The sequence below is a fragment of the Lampetra planeri genome, chromosome 14 (genome assembly GCF_965212315.1).
Source record: "Lampetra planeri chromosome 14, kcLamPlan1.2.h2, whole genome shotgun sequence".
NCBI classification, from domain to species: domain Eukaryota; kingdom Metazoa; phylum Chordata; class Hyperoartia; order Petromyzontiformes; family Petromyzontidae; genus Lampetra; species Lampetra planeri.
Window position 1 is genome coordinate 3848813 of NC_136120.1, and position 7835 is coordinate 3856647.

The following is a 7835-nucleotide window of genomic DNA, read 5'->3' on the forward strand; positions in this document are numbered from 1 at the left end:
TTTAAAGGAATTCGTAGTTGCTGCAATGCGTTATGTAACGCGGATGCTTTAACTGAAACACGGTGCTTCATGCTGCTCGCACACCCGTTCGCAGAAGGCAGGGGGAGAGGTCACTTGCCTCGGAGCAAATTAACCAGGTACCCACTCCTTGTAATGCACACTCGGGATGGCGCGTTTCAGCCGCGTGCGTTTTGGCTGTGGAAAACCTCGGATCCAGTCCAAAGCGAGGACGGAACGGAGTCCAACGAGGTGAGCTAAAGGGAAATTGAAAACCACCCTGGAATGATAAAAAAAAATAGTCAAAAATGTCACAGACGTGACCCAAGAAATGTGTCTTGCGCACTTGCGAAGGCACCTTCGGAAGAAATGTTGGCTTCCTTGGAAGATGTGCGTTTGATTTATGCCATTGCAGCTGGAGCGTTAAGGGCCAGATTGCTCCTCTGCATGGGCTGGTTGGAACTTGATGCAACAGGGTTAAGGGCCTGCCGTTGGAACGGACGATGGTGATAATGATGATGGATGACGTTACTGGACCGTGTTGCTTTGCAAAAAAGGTGGCTCTTTTAATGCATGCTTTACATCTGAGGGGTTTGCCTCGTTAGATGTTAATTTTTTTTTTACATGTGGTGAATGTGGAGGATGCCGATGGAAAATCTGAAACAAATAAATGCCAAAATAGTAATATTGTTTATATTTTATGAAAAGTGGTTGGGTTAATTTAATGTTTGAAACAACTTTGTTTTGCAATGTTTTACGATCATGCGGTGAATTACTTGGCGGGAAATGTACTTTACTATAAAAATTGTTTTAATAAGGAAAGCCTTAATTTACACTTGATTTAAATTATGCATATTCCCAAAACCAGATCATGCAGTAAAGACTTCTATATCGTGGCCAAATAAGTTGTTTTCATATTCATTTATTAGGCTGACAATGAATAATGCTTTGCAATAAACGGATCCAAGAAATATACCAACAATATTTTGTTTCAACCAAATTTCCTGAATAGCTACTTTTTATAGGTGAACATTATAGATTTATACGAGATATATTTACCAAACTTTTTACAACCGTTTTGCCAAATTCATTTGGTCCAAGCTGCCAAAGGGGAAAACGCGTCAGAGTTCGACCACAGCAGAGATGTAACTATGACGTCAGTGCAGGAGCGAGGTGGACGATGGGTGGACGATGGCTGCACTGAGCCTTGACGGATGACGATGGCAAGGGGAAGCCTTCGTGAGGAGGCCTTCAAATGTTACATTGCTTTTATAGCTTTATTTTGGTGATTTTGAAAACGTTTTAGTTTAGCCATATTTGTTGTAGTATGGAGTTAGACTGATGGCTTTAATCTAAGTTGTCATGTGGTTGCTGTTGTTGTTTGACTTGCATCCCACTGGGATTTTTGCACACAACATTGATATACGGTGCTTTTTCTGGAAGACTTTTTCCTGGATTTTTCTGTTTGTGCGTAGTCACTTTAAGATGTTTCTTGTTCATGTTTTTGTTTGTCGTGGTTGCACCCGATTCAAGAGCCGAATGGCTCACATGGCTATACCAAATAAATGAAACTGAAAACTGAAATAAACCACCTTTAGTGAAAATCTACATTGCTGTAATTATTCTCATAGGAATCCAGGGGGATGTTTCACGTTTTTTTTATTGCGATCGACCACTGGTTACCTTTTTGGCTACTTAATATAAAAGTAATCTCCAACAAGTTTAAATTATTCAAAATATATATATTGGAAGGGACAAGTCGGCAATGCAGCAGAATATATATAGGGCAATTATATAAAGCAGATTGGGATGAAAATAATGAAATTGGGGTGATAAGGAGCAGGATGTAGTTCATTATGAAAACAGAATTTGACGAAGAAAAATGCTTCATCAAGCTTTAAGAAGAAAATATTCCTCATAAGCAGCCATCCATAATTCACTATGTAACACGATTTTTTTGTTCTGTTCTAATTACTTATGCCTCAAAAGTATAGAAAATGACTATTATTCCCCACAAACTTTGCTTTTGTGACCAGGACATTACGTGAAGGAATTACACAAATGCACACCACGTTTTCTCATTGAAAATAGGTGCATTTCAAAATATCACTGTTATGGTCACAAAAGCAAAGTTTTTGTGGAATAATAGCCATTTTCTGTACTTTTGAGGCATAAGCAATTCGGAAATAACACTTACTAACCCAGGAACAAAACACACATTTTATTACACAGTGTATAATCTATCCACTGCCGGATGACGGCATCACTCACGTCATTCCTCAGTCTTGCGACGCCACAGTTGATGTACACGCGAGTGGATCTCATTGCTCCTCCTCGACGAGTGACGTCATCTCGTGCCGCGCTGCTTCCTGTGACAGCCGCATCGTCATTACCCCAGACCCGTCGCCGCCATCCCCGTCAAGCCGGGAGTCTCGCCCAAGCCCACTTTTCTTAAGTGGTCCATAGTCATGATAATTGTTTTTTTTACCCTTTTATCTGGCAACAAAACTGACACCTTTTTTTACGAGGAGTCATGTTTGCATAGACCACAATGCCTTTTGGCGTCATCTGGTCCAACACCATGTGAGACTAGGCTCTAAGAAAAGCTGTCTCGGGTGTGGACCAATCAACTTCAAGGACAGTGCATACATTATCAGAGTTATGTTTTTTGTTTGCATTATGACTGCAGGTATTGTGGTCAATGCAAACATGACTCCTCGTAAAAAGGTGTCAGTTTTGTTGCCAGATAAAAGGGTAATAAACCAATTATCATAATTTTTACTGGCAAATGAGGTACCAATGGTGGTCCATAGTCCTCCAGTTTGCATTTGTTCTCAGATCCACGTGGTCTCCTTTCTCATCTCGGTGCAATTTCCAGCGTGCGTGTTATGTATTTTCCACGTCATGTTCCACTTTGTCCGTGTATGTTTCAAAATACGCACGTTACAGCAGGTAACATGCCAATGTACGTTGCGCTTCAGAATCTAATTTATTTTCTAAAAGCATCCCAACAAGCTCTTTCTGTCCACTTGTTAAGTCCACACTTAATATTTGTTCCCCAGATATGCGCATTCCATTTGCGTCCTTCACGCTAGCATTCCCTTTTGTTGTACATATTTTGTGGCTTCCGATGCAGTGACGAACTGCAATTGCATTCCACGGTCGCCAGCAGTTGAAACGGTGCCCTGCGAGAGCGTGGTGCAACATTCCCAGGTAGCAGTCTTCACGATACCACACTGCCCATTGCGGTGAAGTATGGTCACACTATTCAACACCCCCACCCTCCCCCATAGCGACCGCAACGTCAGCGAGACAGGCTCCAACCTCGTAGCCGCATTGCAGGCCGTGTCTTGGTAATCCTGATTAAATGCCGGGGTTCATTCATTCAGCGTGTGCCTAATCTCAGAGGCGTGCGATATTGTCCTTGGTGGCCATATGTATGGATAACTTCTTTTGCACCGTACGTAACCAACCGTGCTAATCCGAAGTGCGGGGGAAGAACAACAAAATGAACACACAAAAAAACAGTTCTAAAGAAATGAGCTTTCAATCTAGATTTAAAAGTGCATAGCTTCAGTGGCTTCCTAATATCGGAAGGAATAGCGTTCCAGACGGCCATAGAAGCGCATCTGAAAGTGCACGAAGCATTCACCGCCTTTGTTTGACGGTTATCCAAAAGCCGCTGCGAGGCTGACCAGAGACCGCGTGATGATTTATGCTCCTTGACGAGATCAGCAAGGTGTTGGTGGTTCATAATATGTAGATACTGAGGTCAAGTCACCAAACACTTTAAAAAATTAACCCGTAAAAACAAAGTTTTTCACTATAAATCCTTTATATGCGTGGCATCGGTTTTATTTTATTATTCATTTCTGTTTTTCTTGAGTAAGAGTTTCATTTTTATCACATTGGTATTTTAAATAAAATATGAAATTTTTTTTTTCCTAACAAGTGGAAAATTCTGGAATTTTTTTTTCACGAAAATAAATTGTCACGCACAACGAGTCTGTGTGCAAAATGTCAGCTCGATTGGATCACGGGAAGTGGGTTAAACAACGACCGAAAGATTTGCACGATCGTAAGCGCGCAAGCAAGCAAGCAAGTGAACTTAATATAAAGGATTTAAAAATGCCGTCCAAGCTTTCAAACACAATTCATAATGGAGAGTTCTTGTTTCAGGTTGAGAATCCTCACTGAAAGCGTTTTAAAACCCCACCGGGAAGGCAGCGAACGGCGAAGTCCACGCAAATATGTTTTCAAAAATAGATAAAACGCCTTGGTGAACAAACGGTGTGAGTGATATAAAAGTAGACGCTTGTTCGAAAACCATCCGATGCCAATGAGTTGTTGTGCCCACCAACGTTTATTTCATAGCTCGTCATCTTCCAGTGGAGTTGTAAATCTCTCGCGCCACACTGTAGACTCTTACAATCACAAACAGGCAAATGCCACATTATAATTTGTGTTCAATAGCCTGACCGCCATTTCGCGAGTGTCTGATAGATTGACCTCACTGATTTGACAGAGCTGTTGAATGATTGCTTGGACACTAGTTGAAGCAGGAGGCTGCCACTCGCGGTGAAAGGCTGGATCTGTTACTTATCCATGAAAACCAAATTCCCCATAGGGTCACTCCAGGTTGCTTTGCCCTTCATCGACATTGCTCGTCCCAACATATGTTATGCAATGCTTACACTAGCTCCGTCATTTATGTATGGTGTCTACCCATCTGGGTTTGTCTGGGAATTGGCATCAGTGTTTCACGTGGCTGGAATTGATGAGCATTACGATCTTGTAGCGGTACTGTGCTGAACTTCATCGAAGTATGAGACCTAGGCCGACTTGAGACAATAGGTCCGGGTTTGCCCTGTGAAAGAGGTGGCAACCCGAGACATTGACCTGTCCAGCAGATTCCCTCCTTCCCTCCACTGTTGCATGGTGGCACTTTCAACAAATGCTTCAGAAGCGAAACACGTTAAGCAGCGATGCAAATTTACGAAGATATTTACAAAGGTGGACTCACGTCTTAGGAGACTAATGATCGTTGCGACATCGGCACCTGGATGGCCGTGGCAAACAAACACCTCATGGATGACTCGAACGTGGAAGAGTCGGGCTTCTCTGTCTCTCTCGACAACTGTGGACCCCGACTCGAACGCAGCTCCACACGTGGAAGATCAAAGAATCGCCAAACTGCCACTGAGGTGAAGTCTCATCAATCAAACACCACATCAGAATATCACAATAGGTTTTACCCTTTCTGGAAATAAAACAGTTGTGTCAAGATGTTCAAACGCCAAACAGAAACCTTGTGAAAGGAATCATGTCCGCACTAACCACACATATCCGTGGTGAACACACAGACACGGCTCTGGTAGTAGATGATGCATTGCCTTTGAAACCGACTGGTCCACAACCAGAGACAGCCTTCTTTAGGGCCTAGTCTCAACCAGTGTTAGACCAGAGGACGCCAAAAGGCGAACAGCACAAAGACATTCTAGATTTGAAGCTTTCGTGACTGCAAGGATTCATATTCTTAGGTTTTTTCGGTAAAGTCACGTAGGTAAAACATTAAAATTAATAAAATAATAAAATAAAATAAAAAAAATCACGACGTTTCGGAGGCAACACAAGCTTCCGTCTTCAGGTGGAACCGTCACAGCCACGACAGCTGTATCAAGTAAATGAGAGATTTCAGGAGCTACCACTCCGTTTATATAATGGTTGGAGAGGGGGGTGGGGGAAGCGGCAAGTACAGCACACTTTTTATTCATATGGTAAGGTGAGGCTTAAGAGGGTGAGCCTTTTTTAAAAAGACAATGCCACTTTGAGGGCATTCATAGACCAGGGTCTCGGCGGCGACGCTGTGATACACACAGCGTGACGGTCTCCTTGGATTGGTTTGGGGAACTTAGCATTCAGACATATACCACGTTTCAGAACTCTTGCTCTTCCCTACCGCCACACGAAAGAATAAGAATGATCGGTGCTCACGTAATCACCAACAGCGGAGGGCAAGAACCAGCAGCGTCATCATCATCATCCGTGGTGCATGAACACCACCGCCGTCGGCTCTCTCTCTCACCTCTGCTTCAAAGCTGCTCCCTCGTATACACGCCTCGATGGGCGTAGGGCCACATTCAATAACTCAATCAGTTGGGTGATTTCACATCTCATAAATCAATTGAACAATGAACCACGGGAGGCTCAAGTGGTCACATACCCCCCCCCCCACCGTGACTGAGTGTACGCACCTTCCCCAACCTAACTCAGCCTCTGTGCTCACCACATGATAAGGTTGATTATATCACCTCGTGATAAAGTTAAAGCTTAGTGTATAAGCAACACAACAGTCGAGGTTGCTGTGCTGTCCTCTGCCGACAATGTAATTCAACAGCAGCCGGGCGGTGGTGGCTCAGCACGCGTGTCACCCAGCACCGTGGAGGCGGGGGTTGGTGGACCGCACAAATGTTGCGAAACTTCCTTTCCGTGGGCGCGGAAGGTGGCTCGCATGGACGAGGCGGTACAACAAACACGTGGAGTCCATCTGATTCGTCGATTTGGGATAGAGTGTTGCCCTCTTTCGAGCGTGGGTTTTTTCCCGGTTGCTTTGACTTGTTCCCGAATGTTAACCCTCATTAATTGGCTGATAACATCTTAATAAATAGAGGATTGCGGAGCTTGGGAAATTGTTGGCGCCGGCTTACCGCGTGGGTGCCTTCCTGCTTGTCTGTGATTGCTCGCGTCTGAGTCGCTCTCTCTTTTTGGAGAGTGAGTCAGCACTCTGCGTGTCATCATGGTTATATGACGCCTGTTTTATGTGTGATGGTGGCCCATTCAAGCACTGTCTCGGCTCAAACCTGCTTAGCCTCCCCAGAACTGATGAGGCTGGGTGCATTTCAGGCGATTCGGTCCTCACAGAGAGGTGAAGAGCCCATTGACAGACAGCAGTACTCGCACAACAACAATTTGTACCTCCAAGACGTTTGATACTGGTAGGAACCACCTAGTTCCACCAGCCCACAGGGGATTATTGTGTCCGTCCGTCCGTCCGTCGTGCATCCAAAAATGGGAGGGGTGGGGCTGGGTGGAGAGGGTGAGGAGGGTGGGGAGGGGCTGGGTGGGGAGGGTGGGGCTGGGTGGGGGGTGGGAGGGGTGGGGCTGGGTGGGGAGGGGCTGGTCACCCCGTGGTGCCCATATAAATCTCAACGTTTAACCTACTCACGCCGGCTTGTGCCCGTCCTCAAAGTCGGGCATATTTGCGGAATACACCACGCCGCCGTTGACCCTGGCCATTGACCGAGCAACCCAACGTTCCTACCAGCTCCCTCCGCAGAAATGTGTTTAAATGCGTGTGCCATCATATCTGACTTGAATACGTGCTTAACTTGCTAATCCTTTAATACATTTTCTTTTACATTTTCTAAACTAAACACACCTTGACCCTGACCAAGTTTAACAAATCTTCATCTCAATGTATTGTAATGCAAAATAAACATGATCGTGGTCGCGTAAAATAACACATTAAGTGTTGAAACAAAATATCAGATGTTCATGTAATAAAAAGGCATGGGATCTACTTTCTGTGCTGCTTGCCGGCACTGCTGCTGCTCCTCTGGGCGAGTGTCTCGCCTCCACCGACATCGGTGTGATTCATCAACCCCACCTCCTAAATGCTTCATCACAGGTGTGCGCCACTACACATGTACACGTCACAATCAGCCACGACATATCCACTGCTGGATGAAGGCCAATTCTCTCGTATTCTTACCGCGCGACAATCAGGCTATCACCCAACCACGGGCTGATTTCACTGCTCCATCTCTGCTGCTCCCTCT